Raw genomic sequence first — 19,367 nt, 5'->3', positions numbered from 1 at the left:
CTTATTCTTTTTTCAGTTAAATATCAAATCCCTGAGAAAACACAGTTATACAAAGCAAAACGAAATCACAAACAGAAATGTCATTGGAAATACAGAAATAAAAAAGGAAAATGCAATTCCCATCACTTTATCGTGTTGGGGCCATTCCTGTATCGAAAGCACCCGCGAAGGTCCCTGTGTGCTTACGAGAAACCTGGAGGAACTCATACCACAGCCTGAACATGAAACTCAACTGCTGCCAGGTGCTGCAGTAAAACCCTTTCCCAGCTGTGACGTTGCACTCCATAGGATTTTATGAAAATATGCTAATGAGTGTGAATATAAAGTGACTGGACTATGCTTCATGCAAAAGGTCTCTTGTAAGGTATCATTACAAAGCTTATAATCTACTGTGTGTGTTCATCCTATTTGTATGAACCGATCATTCCTGTATCTGAAACTAGAAATATGAACTATAACTCTGAGGTCTTGTTGTAATGATGCAAAGTGTGGGCCATTAATAGTGGTTTGGACTCTTGATGGCTCCTATTAACCAGGACAATTGACTGGAGATGGCTCTGTCCTGCACCATCTGTGAGTCAGGCCAGGAAGAATGAAGGCTTGGGGGGGGGGGTGTCTCACAGGACATGTGACGATGTCGCCTGGTACAGGAATCCATCTTAAACCTGGGGCTCTTCCCCAAGAGAGAGACAAAGAATTCCTGCCTTGTACTAAAGCTATATAAGGGGGTGGAACAGAACAAACATGGCTGCAGTCATGAGACATCCCCAGCTACCACCTGAGCTGGAACAAGGGCTATAACAGGTGAAAAGATTGGACCCAGACATAAAATAAGTCTAGTCTGTGAAAGAAGCTTATTGGAAGATCTCTGAGGGTGAGATTTGACCTGTATTGAGTTTCATACTGTATTAGGCTTGGACTTGCATGTTTTTGTTTTATTCTGCTCTGTGAAAAATACAAGGTCCATAGAGAAGGAAAAGAAAATGCCCTAGAAAAGTCTTTGTGTGTGTGTGTGTGAGAGAGAGAGATGGGTGGGAGGGTGTCTAGAAACCACTCTCCTCTAGTTTCTTTTCTCTGATTTCCTGTAGAAAATCTGAAGCAGGGAGCAAAAACCATTGCCTTCTCTGAGGCTTGAACTCAAGACCTTCAGATTATGAGACTAACACGCTGCCAACTGTTCTAAGAAGGGATGGAAAAGTTTGAGGCTCAGTGTATATAGGACTCTCCTACAGCAGTGACTGGGGCAGGGAAGGAGCCAGGGATGTGCTGGAAGAAGCAGGGAGCTCTGGTGACCAGAGACTTTTCGTGGCAGCTTTCACAGCAGCAAAGAAATCAATTCAGGCTGCCAGTGAACAATCTACTGGAACTAATGGCAGCACAGGGGGGATGTTTCCAAGCTGTGCACCTACTTCCACATTTTAGAACTTACTCTCCTTTTCCTAGTAGGGCACTTTCCATGCAAATTAAGCAAAGCAAGTTGGGGAAACTACACAGGTAATAAAAACCAGTGCTCCAAATAACGCTTGAATTCATAATCCCAGCAGTAGCCCCCTCTGCGCTAACCAGTTGCACCAGTGCAGGTGCTTCTCAGGCCTTGGCTACACTTGCAAATTTGCAGCGCTGCAGCAGGGTGTGAAAACACACCCTCTCCAGCGCTGCAAATTGCGGCGCTGCAAAGCACCAGTGTGGTCAAAGCCCCAGCGCTGGGAGCGCGGCTCCCAGTGCTGTACGTTATTCCCCACAGGGAGGTGGAGTACGGACAGCGCTGGGAGAGCTCTCTCCCAGTGCTGGCGCTTTGACTACACTTAGCGCTTCAAAGCGCTGCCGCGGCAGCGCTTTGAAGTGCAAGTGTAGCCAAAGCCTTAGGCAAAGCTGGGAAGCAGGCAGTTATCAGTCTCTGTGATTCACACCTTTGCCTGGTAATTGAAAGGCTGATGCATCAAACCTAATTCAAGATGCGGCTTTTCAGCCATGAGACTCCAGGACATTTTGACAGAAAGAAAATCTCCTCTGTTTTGGTTTAGCCCCATTTGACTCCTTCTGCCCGTCTTCTCCCCCTCTCCAGTCTCTTTCCTTCCCCACTGGGGCCGTGCAGAGAAGAGCCCCAGTCAGTCTCTGTCACAGAGTCTGTATCCCATAAAGGGAGGGAGGGGTTTCTCCAAAACATTGATAATGTGGGGGGAGGGGTGGGCATGGTTAGGGGGAGAAATGATGGAGAATTAACAGTGGGGCCCAGAGAGATTCCCCCAGATTGGGGAGATCCCCTGCTGCCCCCCATCAGCCAGCTGTGGGAAGAACAACTTGGGATTGCTTGGGGAAGCCACCTTTAAAAACACAAGTGTAACATGCTAGTTACATTTTAATAAGACCAAAGCCTCCTCAATCCCAGGGTCACGATCACTGGAATGATTTTGCCTTGATATTTTACCAGCCGCAGACACAAAGTGAGTCAAATTACAGTTTCCGTTTGGAGTCAGTGCACACACAAGAATCCGGAGGCTTTTAATTATCCAAACCTGCCGCCCCTGTCCAGCCCAACCTTCTGATGATGCACCTCAGCCCACACCCCTGCAGGGTTTGAAGCTTCCATTGCTTAAATTCCAGGACACTGGGGGATTTCAGCTCCCCTTTGCCCAGAGGGAACCTTCACCCCACTCCCAGCCAGGTTCTTGTCCATGGGATCACTGTAGGGGGGCTGGGTCCCACTGGGTCTTTTCTCTCTCTGTGACAGGCCAGGGTGCAATAACTGGGGCATCTGAGCACCCAGGACCTTCTGTGGGGCTGCCATTCCCCTTCCCCTTCTGTGGTCTCATCAGTCATTGACTCCAGCCTTTTTTCTATCCATCGTCAGCACCATCCCAAGCCAGCTGCACTCGCCTCAAAAAGACAAAGAGTCCTGTGGCACCTTACAGAGTAACAGACGTATTGGAGCATGAGTTTTCATGGGTGAATACCCACTTAATCAAACGCATGTGGCAGAAATTTCCAGAGGCGGGTACAAATATGCAGGCAAGAATCAGTCTAGACATAACGAGGTTAGTTCAATCAGGGAGGATGAGGCCCTCTTCTAGCAGCTGAGGTGCGAACACCAAGGGAGGAGAAATTGCTTTTGTAGTTGGCTAGCCAGGCACAGAATTCCCACTCCATTCATCTAACGAAGTGGGGATTCACCCACGAAAGCTTATGCTCCTGTACGTCTGTTAGTCTATAAGGTGCCACAGGACTCTGTCGCTTTTTACAGATCCAGACTAACACAGCTGCCCCTGTGATACTCAAAAAGACAGTGTCCCCTGTTGGGTGTAAATCACTGACCTCTCTCCTCTCTGAGCACTGACTGCCCCTCTGTTTCCTTGCCTCTCAGTCTGTGCAGATGGGACCTTTCCCTCCAGTGCTGGAGGATTCGCCCTTCTCATCTACCCTTGTCCCAAGCAGCACAGCGGGTGGGAATCTTACATGTACTGAGGTGACTTAGGAGCAGAAACCCCCCACAAGGACCTTCCATGCAATTGGCACTTGCCCCTCACTGAGCAGGATTGAAACTGGCGCAGGGAGACTGGTGGGCCACATCCCCTCTGGGCATGAGCAAAGCAGCAGGGTGAAAAGAAGAACCTGGAGATTGAACCCAGGCCCTCATACATGCAAAGCATGTGCTCTACCGCTGCACTACATCCCCAGCTGTGCTGTAGTTTACACTCAGAGCTGTCCTATTCCCAGAGCATCCAGTGGCCTAAGAGCAGCATGGGGGACACATTCCCTGCTCTGAGGGCCAAACCTGCTGTCCTGGAGGCTGCTGGTTCTTAGGGTCACTGAGAACTGATAGAACTGCACTCATCTGGGATTTAACAAATTGTCTTCCACGGAGCAGGGCCAGATCCAGTGTTTTTGCCACCCCAAGTGGAAAAAAAAATAAAAAAGCTGCAATCAGCTGCAGCTCTACCTCTGCTGCTTTTGGCCTCCAGTCCTTCCCTCTGAGAGGGACCAATTGCTGCTGAAGCCTCCCCTTTCCATTGACCACCCCACAGACCTGCTTGCTGTGCTGGTGCCTGGAGCCAGCCCTGCCATGGAGACACTGGGAAGATGGGGGGAATCAGGAAAATACCAGGGATTTGTTTATGTTGTAAGTGAAGAATAATTGAAGCAGTTTTGGTTTAAAGTCACTTTCCCCCTGACTGGGAATTGAACCCAGGCCGTAGCAGTAAAAGTGCCAAATCCTAACCACTAGACCACCAGATGATGAAGCTGTTTTTCTTCTCACTTATGTGACACTTTTTTAGGCTACTTTCTATCCAATTTCTGAAACTGCTCCATTGTCCATTCCCTGAGGGGCTAAGAGCAGAAAGTGCAGGAATCCCTGTACCCATGGTCACAACCTGAGACCAACCCAAGCCACTGAAACAAACACAAATGATGCTTCCTCCAGCAGGATCACAGAGCAACACAAAGAAACCCCATCAGGAACAATCCTCCTCTGCCTTCATTTACCCCATTGCAACCCTCTCAGCAGCCGACTCTTGCAGGAAGGACACTGAGCTGATAGGAGCTCTGGCACAGAGACCAAGGGAGGGGTGTTGCACCCCCTCAGTGGGAGCTGATCACATTCTGACTCTGGAGGAGGAGGGAAAAGCGATGGCCACATGATGGGGCCAGTATGTACCACAACATGGTTCTTTTATGTGGGATGACTCTGAACATTGACTGATCTCCACTCCCTTGGATTTGAAGAGATGTTTAGTTGGGCACTTAGGAGGCTGAAGCAATTTTATGGATGGTGACACTACGATTGAAGGGTTATTTAATGTTGTAGAAATTGTTAAAAACACTTAGTTTAAACTGGAACTGCCTGTTATTAAAGGCTGGTTTCCCCACGTCAGTTCCATAAACTCTGCTAGAAACACCCTGGGTTCTCTCATGCCTTGGTGGGAACCAGGGGCGGCTCTAGACACCAGCGCGCCAAGCAGGCGCTTGGGGCGGCCGTTTCCCGGGGGGGCGGCATTTGGCTCCGGTGGAGCTCCCGCCGGCATGTGTGTGTGTGTGTTGCGGGGGAGTGCTCGGCAGCTCCCACTGTGGGAGGTCCACCCAAAAATGTGGGGCTGAAATAGTGCTCGGGCAGTGATCCCCTCATTTGACCCTGTGGAATGTAGAATTCCAGCCCAGGGGAGCCTGAGAAGGGGAGGAGTCAGAAATGCCCCCTTCAATTATTACCTCCTCTCCAGAGCACAGGTCAGAATCTACCATCCTTTCTCCCCCCAGCCCCTGTGCCAGGATCCCTCAAACAGAGCCTGGAGTCCTGCCCCTGGCGTCTGTCCCTGTTTTGACAGGGACAAAACACTCAAATCCCGCCTGGTGCGAGGAGCCAGTTTTGCTCTTCAAATTCTGTCGTTCGTACATTTCCAGGCCTGGGAATGTCCCACAACCAGGGGCGGCTCTAGGCACCAGCTAAACAAGCTGGTGCCTAGGGCGGCAAAATGTAGGGGGTGGCATAAAGCTGCGGCCCCAGCTCATCCCGCCGCTGTGAGCCGAGGAGCGGCCCGTCCCCTGCAGCCGGGGCAGGGCCGCGCTACCGGCTCCACTTGGGGGAGAGGGATGGCCCCTTACCGGTAGCGCGGCCCCGCCTGGCTGCAGAAGATGGGCCGCTCCTCCTCCGCTTGTTCCCCGGGTCCTACACAGCGCTGCAGCCGCCTGGCTCCGGGGGGGCTGAGCTCCACCCCGCTCAGAGCCGCGTGGTCCGGGGGCGGGGCTGCGAGCTCTGGGCCAAGCGGCTCCTCCCCTTACCACGCGGCTCTGAGCGGGGAAAAGCTCAGCCCCCTCCAGAGCCACACGGCTGCAGCGCTATGCATGGCCGCTTCTCGAGGCGCGCGGTGAGCCGGGGATAAGCAGCCAGGGCCGGGGGGTTGACTAAGGGGCAAGGGGGTTGGCTAAGGGGCAGGGAGTCCCGGGGACACTCAGGGGGCAGGGAGGGGGCGGTCAGGGGCCAGGGAAGGGGGGGTTGGATTGGGGGGGTCTCAGGGAGGTGGTTGTCAGGCACCCCCCGACTCCATTACCCCCCAGGCCCAGCCCTGACCCCCAGCTCCAAGCCCAACCCCTTTGAGCTGGGCACCCTCTGACCCCATCCCCCCCACCCCAGACCCCCAGCTCTGAGGCGAGCCCCTCTGAGCCAGACAACCTCCGACCCCCATCTCCTCACAGTCCTGAGCCCAGCCCCTGTGAGCCGGGCACCCCCCAGAGCCCAGCTCCCCACCCAGCCCTGGGCAACAGCAGCACCACCTCCAGGCAGTGACAGCCCATTGGCACCAACCATCACCATCACCCAGCAACAGCCCATTATGTAATTGCAAATGTAGACAGACCAGTAAAGCATTTAATGTTTTTAAATCATGTATTTGGTGTATTTTCAAATTATTACAAATTAATTTTCACTAGTTATTTTTTACATTTCCAAATACATGTTACTATAGTATTGCAACTTTTTTTATGGAAGAGGCCCCCAAAATTGCTTTGCCCCAGGCCCCCTGAATCCTCTGGGCGGCCCTACCCAGTGTGTGTGAGGAGTCGGGGAGGGAGGGAAACGGGGTCTCCTGGAGCCGAGCCCGGGCTGCGATGGCGGCGAGGGGCTCCTGGAGTGTGTGAGGAGGTGAGTGGCCGGCTGGGTTCGTCGGTGCTGAGCAGGTAGCCCCACAGCCAGAGATCCTCGCCTTCCCGCCCGCCGGGGCTGGGCCAGGGCACCGTGAGGCTGAAGAGCAGCATGTCCGGGTGGCTCTCCAGGTCTTTGGCCGCCAGCATGTCGGGGGTGAGGGCGGTGAGTGCGAACTGATCCACCTTGGCCACCAGCAGTGCTGCGAAGCCCAGGGAGGGGGCCGTGTTCTTTGCGCCACCCCGTAGCCGCGCCGCCACCTGGAAGTACTCCCGCTCCACGCCGCCCAGCAGCTCCACCCGCATGGGGACAGAGTCGCAGCTGGGCCAGGGCTCGGCTGCAGTGTGCTGGTAGGGGATCCCACATTTGGGGGGGAGCCCAGTGCTGGGGCAACAGGGGTTGTGGGGGGGGTCACTGGTGGGCGGGGGGGCTCATGTTTGGGGACGGGGGGGCAGCCAAAAATTTTTTTGCTTGGGGCGGCAAAAAACCTAGAGCCGGCCCTGCTCACAACAGCATTTAACGGGAGGTTGCCTGCAGAACAGTTACACTGCACAGAGCTCCTGTGGAGGAGGGGTGGGAATTAGTAACATTTTGAGGATCGTTTGGGAAATGAGCCTTTGCTGACAAGGTTTGTCTCTGTTCATATTTCACCTTCAGGTGTTAGGGATCTTTAGTATATTTTTGGGAGGTTAATAACTAGCTCCTCAAGTTTATTTACTCAACTTGAAAATTGGTGTCACTTGATTTTTGCATCTCCCTGTGAAAATACAACTGACAAGTGGCTTTCTACAGGGGGTCATGATGTTAAAGTTGAGGAATTCAGTCTCTGTACTTCTGGGCGGGGTGTGTTGCTTTTTTACAGCTGCCTCATGGCCAGGCACACTGGGCTGTTAGATGCACCCACTGTCCTTGCCAGGGGCCCTTGCTGAACCCTGGGCGGCTGCACTGCCGTGCTGGGGTGACTCTGCAGGGGGAGAAGCTGCTGTGGAGCAATGTAGAGCAGGTGCAGGAAGGAGCCGGGGTCACTATTCACATTCTGAACTGCACAATTTTCCAAATTTGGGACTAGATTCATCGATTCATAGACTTAGGGTCAGAAGGGACCATTATGATCATCTAGTCTGACCTCCTGCACAATGCAGGCCACAGAATCTCAACCACCCACTCCTGTAACAAACCCCTGACCTATGTCTGAGTTATTGAAGTCCTCAATTCGTGGTTTAAAGACCTCAAGGTGCAGGGAATCCTCCAGCAAGTGACCCGTGCCCCACACTGCAGAGGAAGGCGAATGTCAGAGAACAATTCTAAGGGGAAGGTGAACGCAGAGCAATGACACTGGAGATGCCCAGACCTCCAATGGGGGCAGCGTGGAAATTAATAATGGGAAGATCATTTGTGAAATTAGTCGTCACTGACAATATTTGTCTATGTTCCTATTTCACGCTGTGGTGTTAGTTAGAGGAATCAGGACAGATTTTTACTATATTAATTAAACACTTAGTTTTATTTAACCAAGCCAAAAACTTAGTGTCACTTATTTTTTCTCTGTCCTAGCAAGAATGAATTGAATTTTGTGACTTTCTGGAAAGTGAACCGAGATTAAATGTGGGGAATTCAGTCTCTGTGTTTGTGAACTGATGTTTTCCTCTCACAGGTCAGTGCCTGCATTGAAATACCAAGAGGGATCTAAGGGCTGGTGTACGCTGGGCACTGAACTGGCAGAGCGACGTCTCTCTGGGTGTGACCCCCCCAAACCCATATAGTTAAGGTGACCTAAGCCCTGGTTAGATAGTGCTAAAGAAAAGGAAGAATTGTTCTGTCAATGCAGCTATTACAGGGACGGGAAAACCCCTCCACTCACTGTCTACTCCAAAGTGCTATAGCAGTGCCACAGCAGCATTTTAAGTCTTGACAGAGTGAAAGTAGATCTGGCTCCAGTTTGCACTCTGGATGCTCAGGCACTAAGACTACAATAATAACAACAGCACAGTGCTTGCGTAGTTGGCAGGATTTGAACCTACGCGGGGAGACCCCAATGGATTTCTAATCCAGCACCTTAACCACTCGGTCACAACTACTTGCTGTACAGTTGTGTCATTACATGATAATTCTGTTCTCACTGAATTGTCACTTCAAATTGTTTGCCCAGACCAGCTTCCCCAGCACACTCACGGCTGCGCATCAGTGTAAGTGTGTCCTTGGGTGAACAGCAAGAATTCCTGCCCATTTCCCTTCCGGCTGGAGCAGGATGAGAGTGTGTTTGTGTTAATGACATTGCTGTAGATTGTTGTTCATTCCCCACTCTGACAATTCAGACAGTTCCTTTCCCATTCAAATCTCCAGCACATCATTCCAATAGCAGGCGGCAGGATTTCTCTGGGGCACTGAAATTTTTTCAGGGGGCTGGTGCATGAACTTAGCCTTGCATTCCACCCTTGATGTTTCATGGACTAACAACAGCAGCAGAAAGAAAGAAAGAGCGGAGCCAATATCTCCCTGGCAGGGATGCAGGTGCCACGTCCCCTCTATCTGACCATCGCTTTGCAGGAGAGAAGGGTTCACTGGAATCGAATGCCCTGGCTCAGACCAGAGACACAGGGAGGTTTTGCTGTTCACGGATCTGTGCAAAGGAAATTGTGTCTCTGTGTGAAATTGAGGCAGGAAATGAAACACCCAATGCCCTAAGGAATGTGGGTGAAGGGCTCGGGCTGAGCAATGATTTAACAGGGGGTTGTTTCAATTTATTGGCCTGATTAAAACGATGGCTAAAAGCCCCCTGTAACAGGGGCTGCGGGACAGGACAGGCAGTTCTGCACGGAGTGTTCAGAGCTGCCCCCTATCTGCCCTTTCTCTGCACCGCCTCTGCTCCCAGAATGCACCAGGCCCTGGACTGAACTCTTCCCCTGTGGGCCGAGCTGGTTTTGTTTGCTGTGATCAAGAAAAAGATATTCTAGCACTAGAAAAGGTTCAGAAAAGGGCAACTAAAATGATTAGGGGTTTGGAGAGGGTCCCATACGAGGAAAGATTAAAGAGACTAGGACTCTTCAGCTTGGAAAAGAGAAGACTAAGGGGGGATATGATAGAGGTATATAAAATCATGAGTGATGTTGAGAAAGTGGATAAGGAAAAGTTATTTACTTATTCCCATAATACAAGAACTAGGGGTCACCAAATGAAATTAATAGGCAGCAGGTTTAAAACAAATAAAAGGAAGTTCTTCACGCAGCGCACAGTCAACTTGTGGAACTCCTTACCTGAGGAGGTTGTGAAGGCTAGGACTATAACAATGTTTAAAAGGGGACTGGATAAATTCATGGTGGCTAAGTCCATAAATGGCTATTAGCCAGGATGGGTAAGAATGGTGTCCCTAGCCTCTGTTCGTCAGAGGATGGAGATGGATGGCAGGAGAGAGATCACTTGATCATTGCCTGTTAGGTTCACTCCCTCTGGGGCACCTGGCATTGGCCACTGTCGGTAGAGAGATACTGGGCTAGATGGACCTTTGGTCTGACCCAGTACGGCCTTTCTTATGTTCTTATGATCCTGTTGGCTCAGGTGACAGGCCCCAGCCACCGGCCGAGCCCCGCGGCCACGCTGCTGCTGTTACCGCACTAGCCCCTCACACCCCCATTCCCTCACTGAAGCCAGGAGAAGGTTTGCAGGGAGGAGGTGGGAAGGGTTTGACCCCAATATCCCAGAGCTGATTCTCCCCACAAAGGGGTGTGTGCATGTGGTGGGTGCCATGTGCAATGCCCTGTGCCCATGAGGAGGGGACCGGAGCTCTGCCAGCAGGAAGATTTATCCTGCAGGAGCCCTGCCTCCCTCCCCCAGGGGTTCCCCTGGAGCAGAGAAGCTTTGAATCCTCGCTGGAGACTAGAGACGCCCGAGCAGCACGAGCTGCCTGGCAGAGGTTCTGGATCAGGGCCTCACGGGCACATTGGGTTCATTCCCTCAGGGCTGCCCTGCCCAGTGCCAGGGCTGCTCTCACTCCCCAGCACAGAGGGGGCTGCAGGCTCTTTGCCAAGCTGGGTCCCAGCTCAAGGCAGATTTAACACTAGCAGGGGGCCCAGGCATGTGCTGGTGCCGCTCAGGGAGGGAATCTGGGCCAAAGACTGATTAGAAATTGGGTAACACTGAAGTGGGACTAGAAAGACCCTTGTTGGGACGTGGCGGGTAGGTAGCCCCCATTGTGTACCCTGCCCTCGCCGAAAAGTCTCTGGGAGTGTGGGTTCTTCCTGATGGACCACCAACACGTCTCACTGGTCCTGATGTCGGCTGCTCCTTTGTTGATACTGACAAGCTAGTTGTGGGCGTTTCCCACTCACCCCATAGCTCCGGGATGCACAGACAGCAACACTGGTGTGGAAGAAACAAACTCCACTCTCAGGTTTCAAGATCCTTAAGATCACTGACTTGCCAATGTAATTGTTGGGGGGTATAGCTCAGTGGTAGAGTGTTTAACTGCAGATCAAGTGGCCCTTAGTTCAAATCTAAGTGCCCCTTTAAAAGCCTGGTCCTTCAACAAAAAGAATTACATATCCATTGTCATTATGTTCAGGAGCTCCACTGTCTACGGATGAATAGAAACACTCAACATTTTCCTATGCAAATGCATAAAAACCTAGCAAACATGTCCCTCGGCTGAAATCAGTTCCAATCCTCTAAGTGTCTAGTTTATGTTTTCATCAACTAAACAAAGGCCCATGAAGACACATTTGCAGGTCCTTGGCCTCCATGGGCTACAATGTGCAGAAGAACAAGAACCACGTCCACTTGGGAGGCATGGACTAGTCTGTATTACATTTGGTAAGTAAGTTGCCATTGGGACTGAAAATTCTACTGGGGGTGGACAGGAGCCTGTTGCAAAATTAAAATAACCAAGATTTACCAAACTCCCTGTTACACATTCAATCCTCTCTTTTTTCTATTCTATTAAACTGGGAGAAAGTTACCAGTGACCTAGGGCTGGGGCGGAAGGAGGGTGCAGGTGGTGGGAGGAGCCCAGGGCTGGGACAGCAGGGCGGGTGTGGGTGGGGGAGCACTGGTAGGGGGGAAAGGGGAGAGTCGAGACCTGGGGCAGCACAGGGTGTGGGGGGGGGGAGAGCCCAGGGCTGGCTTGGCAGGGACTTGAGGGTCAGGGGGTAAAGCCCAGGGCTGGGGAGGCAGGGGGGTGCGAGTGGTGGGAGACCCAGAGCTGGGGAGGCAGGGGGTGCAGGTGTGGGGAGGGGAGAACCCAGGGCTCGGGCAGCAGGGGGATGGGAGGGCAGACAAAATTTTTTTTGCTTGGGGAGGCAAAAAACCTAGAGCCGGCCCTGCCTCCACCTACCGTGAGGTAGGTAGGAGCCAGGGGTGGCTCTAGGAATTTCACCGCCCCAAGCATGGCAGCACTCCACGGGGGGCGCTCTGGCAGTCGCCGGTCCCACGGCTCTGGTGGACCTCCTGCAGACGTGCCTGCGGAGGGTCTGCTGGTCCCGCGGCTCCGGTGGAGCATCCGCAGGCACGCCTGCAGGAGGTCCACCGGAGCCGCCTGCCGCCCTCCCACCAACCAGTGGAGCGCCCCATGCGGCATGCCGCCACAAGCATGTGCTTGGCATGTTGGAGCCTGGAGCCGGCCCTGGTAGGAGCGGATCATTAGTATCCCTACTTGAAAGAGGGAGAAGCGAAAGCTGAGAAAGGAGAATTGACTTGTCTTAGGTCATACAGCCAGTCAGTGGAAGAGTTGGGAGTAGGACACAAGAGCCCTGATTTTCAAACTAACCATCAGATCTTGAATTTCAGATGTTGAATGACCTGAATAAAGTGCTCTCAGATGAGCTCCAGACCAACAACAGTGCACAGTAATTATTCATCAAGTATTTGAGGAGAACTGCAATGTTAGAGAGAATCATGAACTGCTCAGAGACCATTAATTCAGAGAAGCAGCAAAATTTGTCAAACATATGACTGGTTCTGACTTATTTACTTGGTTTTAAAAGAGAAGAACAAGGACCTGAGTCTCCTCCCTGTCAATAACCCCCTGCTCAGCCAATCAGGGTAGAGACTGAGGGTTCTCAGCAGAGAGCCCAAAGGATGGCCCAGGTCACTGGTGGGGATCACTGCCCGAGCACTATTTCAGCCCCACATGTTTGGGTGGACCTCCCACAGTGGGAGCTGCCGAGCACTCCCCTGCAACACAGACACACACACACACACACACACACACACACACACACACACACACACACACACACACACACACACACACACACACACACACACACACCGCTCCTGCTGTTGGGAGGGAAACAGGAAAAAGGACAAAGGAAACAAGAGACAAAGAAAAAGGAGGAAGGGAGGGATGGAGGAAAAGGTGAAACAATATGGACAAACCTTAATGTCCCCATTGATTCTATGGGACAAAATCCCAAGTGTGAAATAAAATTCTGCCTCCTTAAGCTCGTGTTTTCCATGCCTAGAATTCAACGGTCATCAGACTGAACAGGTTTCAAACCTTGAGGAGGCTCTTACCTTCTAAACAGGGACGTCTGTTTTCTAGTAAAATCACTAAAAGGGAAGGAGAAAACTCGAAAGAGGTTCCTCCTGGCGCTCACGTCCGTGAACCCGAATACTCTCTCAGTCCTCAAAGAGAGACCTGGAGAAGGAGACTTGCTGAAGCAAAGCCACAGGGTCTCTGAGGTTTCCCTGGCCTCTCGCCCCTGTCCTGCCTGGCTGATGTCAGCATCTCTCTGTGAGGTCACCACATCCCCACCACCTTTGACCAATAGTCTGAGGTCCTGCAAAAGCCTTTGTGATGTCACTGCCACACCCCTCCCTTGCTGTGCTAATGTCCTGCCCCGGCACTTTGGAGGTTTGAGCTACTCCCCGTGGATCACCCCACTCAAGGAGCGTTCGTTCTAGGCAGCAAGCCGGCTAGACAGGAAAACATCAGACGCTGCTCCCAATGCTACACTCAGTTTTTCAGAAATTAGTTAACTTTATGGCCAGAAGAGACCATTAGAGCATCTAATCTGAGCCCCCTGCATATCACAGGCCTCCTGAATAACACAAGAGCTACTTTTGGGGCAAAACACATTCCAGTAAGGCATCTAGTCTTCATTAAATGACATCAGGAGATGGTGAATCCACCACTTTCCTTGGTAGCTTGTTCATGTGGTGAATCATCTTCGCTCTTGAATATTTGTGCCTTATTTGTAATATGAATTTGTCTCTTTTCACCTTCCAGCCACTGGGTCTTGTTATGCGTTTCTCTGCTTTAATACCCAATCTTTTCTCTCCATTAAGGCCCTTCTACACCCCCCAGAGCCCAGACCCCACAGCCGGGGCCCCAGACACCCCCACAGCCCCAGCCAGGGTCCTGCCAGATCTTCCCTGGCCCCCAGTCCCCAGAGTCCCTGGCCAGGGGCCCCAGACACCCCCAGCCCCAGGGAGAGCTGGACACTGGCGAAGGGGAGAGAAAATGGGGCACAAGGGGGGGGGGACAGGGAACTTCTCAGGGGTTGGGGGAGGGGGGTCACCCTGGGGGCTGCTCGTGGCTCTCTAGGGAGAAAGGGGGGAGGGCGGGGGGCGGGGGGTCCCCACGGGGGGGGAGCGGTCAATCCGAGGGGCTCTCAGCCCCCCCTTTCTCCCCCCGCTCCTCGGGGGTCACCGGCTCCCTCCCCCCCCTCGCCCCTTTCCCACGGAGGGCCCGGGCCGGGCACGGGGGGGTTAATGAAGGTCTCTCTCGCCGCGATCTGCGCATGCCCAGAGCCCCAGCGGCACAAACCTTTCTCCGCCTCCCTCGCTGACGTCACTTCCGCTCCAGGGAGAGTGCGGAACTACATCTCCCAGCCTGCCCCGGGGGCGCGTCAGCCCTCCCCAGCCCGGGTGAGGGAGGGGTCAGCAGCTGGAACTGCGCATGCTCCGTGCGAGCCCCGCTGCGGGCGGGAGAACAAAGCTGCTGCTGCCGCCTCCGTGTGAGCCGGTGAGTGAGAGACCCCGGGGGGGGGCGGGCACGTGACTCTGCCCCGGGGAACCTGGGAGAAGCCGCGGAGCCGCCCCGGCCCCGGGAGCTGCAGCAGGATCCGCCCCGGCCCCGCTGGGATCGGGGGGGTGGGAGAAGCCGGAGTTGCGGGGGGGGGCGGAAGGTCGGTGGGACGCGGGGGGGTCAGAGGGGGGGAGTTAATTGGCTCCTGTCCCTGTTTGCGCCTCTCGCCCCCGGTACAGAGTCTCTCCGGTTCTGCCCCGTTTCTCTCTCGGGGTCTCGCTCGGGCTGTAACATCCGGGGAGATTCGGGCCCCCCCCCCCCCCCGTGATCCGCTCTCTCGGCTCCCCTGTCCCCCCCCCCCGGTCTCTCCACGAGTCTCCAATGTCCAGTTAAAATCTCTCCCATGGGGGGTCCCCCCCCCGTTTTACCTGCTGCGATTTGTCCTTGTCCGGGTGGGAAATTGTCCCCCTGGGTCAGTCCCCAGCACGTGGCTGCCCCTGTTGGGGGGTGGGGGGAGGGTGAGATGCCGGTTCTCTGCCGGGGGGGCGGGAGGGGCACGTGTCCCCCGTGGGGGCTGCCCGGACCCCGGTTTCCCAGTTACTGCCCCTAACTACCACCTGCCCATCCCCCACTGCTGCCCCCTTCCCTCATCCAGGGACCTGCCAGCTCCCCCCCCCCCTTTGCCGTCTTAAAGCAGCTCCTCACAGGGCTCCCTGCTGCCCATGGGAATGGTGGGGGGAGCCATCACTTTGTGTATATGTATTGGATAGTAATATAAAATCCAGTCCAACAGCCCCCCTTTTCCCTCTAGTTATGTAGCAGTAATATAAAATCCCCTCAGATCTCGACGGTGTTCATAGACTATCAGGATTGGAAGGGACCTCAGGAGGTATCTAGTCCAACCCCCTGCTCAAAGCAAGAACAATCCCCAGATTTTTACCTCAGTTTCCTAAATGGCCCCCTTAAGGATTGAACTCACAATCCCAGGTTTAGCAGGGCAGTGCTCCAACCACTGAGCTATCCCTGCCCCCTCTCATGTTATCAGTTGCGTAGTTTCTGATATGTATTCTCTGCAAATCTAAAAATTATCCTAAGCCCCACTTTTTCTCTAATTGTCTATTTCTAAATGACTATGGCCTGAGATTTTTCCCTGTCTCTTTAATTATAAAATACTAAGAAAATCTCAAATTTACACCTTTTCTCAGATTCCTGAACATGGATATAAAATGTTGGCAAATGTTGCCCATTTTCTCTCTATTCAGTTATCAGATATTGATGTGAAACACTCAGATTTTACGTCGTATCAACACCTGATATAAAATCCTTCTGATTTTCCACTTTCCTCTCTAAACGGATTTAATACCCATCAAACCCAGAGGCCTCCCCCTGTTTGGGGGATCAGTGGTTCCCAGCTGGTAACAGGAGAGTTGGCTGGACCCTTTTCTTTTCTCCAGCTGGCACTGGGTGAGGAGGTCACTCTGAGTGCAGTGTGGGTCCAGAAGTGTCCCAAAGCCCATGACAAATGGCCTCTGGGAGGGGTTGCTTCCCGCAGTGCGAAGATGTAGCTAGTGACAGGGCATGGACCTTTCTTGCCCTTTCATTCTCCTGTTAAAGCAGCACCCCCCAGGGATCCCTCTGCCCGTGTGACTGGCCAGCAGGAGGCAGTGATAACTTTCTATCCACTTAGCAGACACAGTGAGGTAACTGTTGCTGGGGTAGGGGATGGGGTGTCTGTGTGGGGAGATTGCAGCTGGAGCTGAAGGGGCATTGTGGGAGGGGGAGGCCTCTGGGTGACTGGGCAGGGGGTTCTGGAGGTTTGGGGGGGTGGGTTCTGATGTGCCCAGCCCTGAGGCTGTGGGTCCTGGAGGTGGGTAGCACTGGGGACTTGTTGGTGCAGAACAGTGAGGGTGGGCGTTTCTTGGGGAGGCGGGGCAGGGGGCTGGAGGGAGCCTGGTGCTGTGCCAGGGGCTCAGTCATGCCCAATGCACAGAACTGGGTGGGGGAGTGCCAGGCGCTAGGTCGGGATGCCAGACAAGCAGAGGGAGGGGTCCCATTGTAAAGCATCAGAGGGTCCCAGGCAAATGGCCTGGCAGGTCCTGCTGGAGGACAGGTGGTGTCCTAGGCAGGCAGTAGGGGAATCCTGGGCAGGCAGTGAGGGACTGAATTCCCAGTGAGGGGTCCCCTGGGGGGTGGTCCCTGGCTGTTGGGGGCTCTTGGTGGGGGGAACCTTTAGGATTCCCAGCCTGCCAGTGATGGTCTGGTGGGGCTTCTCTGGCCAGTGGGGTGCTGAGGGGTATCTGGAGTTCCTGTTCAGGGATTTTGGGGTTGGGTCCCAGGGAATATCTGGTGGGACTCTGGCTGCGGGGTCTGGGCTCTGGGTACTGGGGGTGTCTGGGGGGCCCTGGATGGAGGCTCTGGGGGCTGCTACTAACCATGCTCCTTCTAGCTCATCAGCTTGTGCCAGAATCCTGACTCCAAGCACATCCCAGCATTCCCCAGCCAGGCCCAGTCACCATGATAACTTTCTATCCACTTATCAAACATCTTGAAAACTCCAGGACCTTCCAGTTCCATTGGGAAAATTTGTGCCCCGAGTCCTTATACTAGATCTTGGGGGAGCGGCAGGTGGGAAGGGGGCTAGAAATGCCACACAATGGTCTCTTCCACAGCATTCTGGACTCATTCATTCTGAAATCTGGTTTCATTGAGACCATTGTTAATCCAGAGTCACTGCATGGAAAGACAAGGAGTGACTCCAGATGGACAGTGGGGCAAATGAGATCAGCAGTTCTCCCTGTGAGGAGGGGCTCTCATTAGCTGCTCTCCCCAGAGAGCTAAAGGAGGGAAGCTGCTCAAACGCTCTGTCCCTCTCTGCCCGGGATATTGGGGTTCAGCTTCCTGGGTCAGACGCTGCAGCCTCCATTGTGATCTGGGAGACCAGGCATGTATTGCAGCATCCCTGGGCAGAACCACTTTCCAGTGATCAAGAAAAGGATCAGACAGAGGAAAAGCTGGTTCTTGACTCCATATTCCCCCTGCTGGGGTGTGACTGCCGGGGGGTCAGTGTCCGAGGGAATCCCCCACAGTGACTCCTTTGGTTCTGCTCTTTTCTAGCCTTGTGTTCAGAGACTTAGTTATGAGATTGGGGGAGGGAGAAGGAAGGTTAAAAATCTCTCTGTGGGCTTACCCTGGCAGGAGGGGCCAGGTCTACACTGTAATACAGAGATTGAGCATTTTCCCAGGATGGCAGAATCTAGGATGTCTGTCTGCAGGGAAAGGGCCTGGGGGAATCGTCCTGTGACATTAACTAAAGCCTGTTCTGTAACCCCCACAACTGCCCTTCTCACGCTCCCAGGCTGCAGAATGACGTCCGTGTTTCACTCCAGCTCATCCCATCCTGCCATGGGACAGGGGAGAGAAATGGCTGCAGAGGAGCCTGTTCAGGTAGGGATTGTCGGGGGGTAGCTGGTGGGTTCCTGCAGGAGGGAGAGGGACAGCAAATACACCGGAGATGGGAAGATTTGCACAGTCTGGTTTGGAGCCGGGCAGGAAATGCACAAGGTGGGGAAGGGAGGAGGACAGCTTGTGACATTCCTGCTGGGGGGAATTTAATGAGTGGCCCAGATTCTAGGAACAGACCCATGAGATTAGGAGGTGGAAATACTCCAATTTGTGAAACAGAAAATAACCCTCCTACATAGGGCTAGGAAAACTGACCAGACTCCCAGTGCTGGAGCCTGACCTGACTGACCAGCCGCTGTGAGATATGAAGGGGGCACCCACAAGTGAGGTTTAGGGGAGATTCCCCTCCCTTCATATCCAGCTCCTCACAATGGGGAGGGTGTTGGGCTTCCTACGAGGGAGCTCTCCCTGGTCCCTGCTAGGGGCTCCATCTCCTGTATCGGTCTGTGGCTAGTAGGAGTGTGATGGATCTGCTGGGAGAGAAAAGGGACTCTCTATTCGTCCCCTTAACCTGGTGTTTCCAGGATGCTCTGAGTGGGGTGGAGGTGGGACTCTGACTGTGATCCACCCAGAGCTTGCAGTTGATTGACTTCTCTCCCCCACAAATAGTGGGGCTGTGAGTGAGGCAGCAGGTACTGAGTGTTGGACTCTTGCTCTTTCAGGGGCCAGTGACCTTCAAGGAGGTGGCTGTGTATTTCTCCAGGGAAGAGTGGGCTCTGCTGGACCCTGCTCAGAGAGCCCTCTACAGAGACGTCATGCAGGAGAACTATGAGAATGTGACCTCGCTGGGTAAGGATTCCTGTCCCCTCAGTTCTTGGAAGGGGAAATGAAGAGATACGGTTCACGCCAGCCCCACAATGCCACCTCTGCTCTGTCCTGTCTCTGCATCACCCCAATATGCCAGTGACCCACACACTGCCACAGACCCTGCCCTGCTGCAGAACACAGGAACAGTATTGCACAGTGTCAAATATCTCCTGTTTGCATAAGTAAACTTCTTTGAGATGGGGCGACCACATCTGAACGCAGTGTTATGCTCCTACAAAGCACACAGGATCTTTATAGCGGAAGGTAAACACGCGCACACACACACACACACACACCCTCTGCCAGAGCAGTTCATAGTTACCAGTCTGTTGTAGCTCGAGTCAATCTAATGGCCAATTACACTGAGCACGAGTGTGGGGCTGGGCTCTTGTCGGTCGCAATCCAATGCTCCGGGAGTGTGGCAAGATGAACCCAAAGTCCCATGGCCAAGCACCCTGGTTCTTATAGGGTTTTTTCCTTTGTGGAACTCTATGGATTTTGCTG

At 53.4% G+C, this 19,367-nt stretch overlaps 2 non-coding genes across 2 annotated transcripts; one reads left to right on the top strand and one right to left on the bottom strand.

Moving 5' to 3' along the window:
- Positions 1 to 8,627: 8,627 nt before the first annotated feature.
- Positions 8,628 to 8,709, bottom strand: TRNAS-AGA. The gene has a single exon. It is a non-coding gene; the product is annotated as a tRNA-Ser (tRNA).
- Positions 8,710 to 11,062: 2,353 nt separating this feature from the next.
- On the top strand, positions 11,063 to 11,134 carry TRNAC-GCA. The gene has a single exon. It is a non-coding gene; the product is annotated as a tRNA-Cys (tRNA).
- The last annotated feature ends 8,233 nt before the right edge of the window (positions 11,135 to 19,367 follow it).

This window comes from Mauremys mutica, unplaced genomic scaffold, assembly GCF_020497125.1.
Source record: "Mauremys mutica isolate MM-2020 ecotype Southern unplaced genomic scaffold, ASM2049712v1 Super-Scaffold_100251, whole genome shotgun sequence".
In the NCBI taxonomy this organism is placed as follows: Eukaryota; Metazoa; Chordata; order Testudines; family Geoemydidae; genus Mauremys; species Mauremys mutica.
The sequence above is the reverse complement of the archived record's forward strand: the minus strand, read 5'-3'. Positions and strand labels throughout refer to the sequence as shown.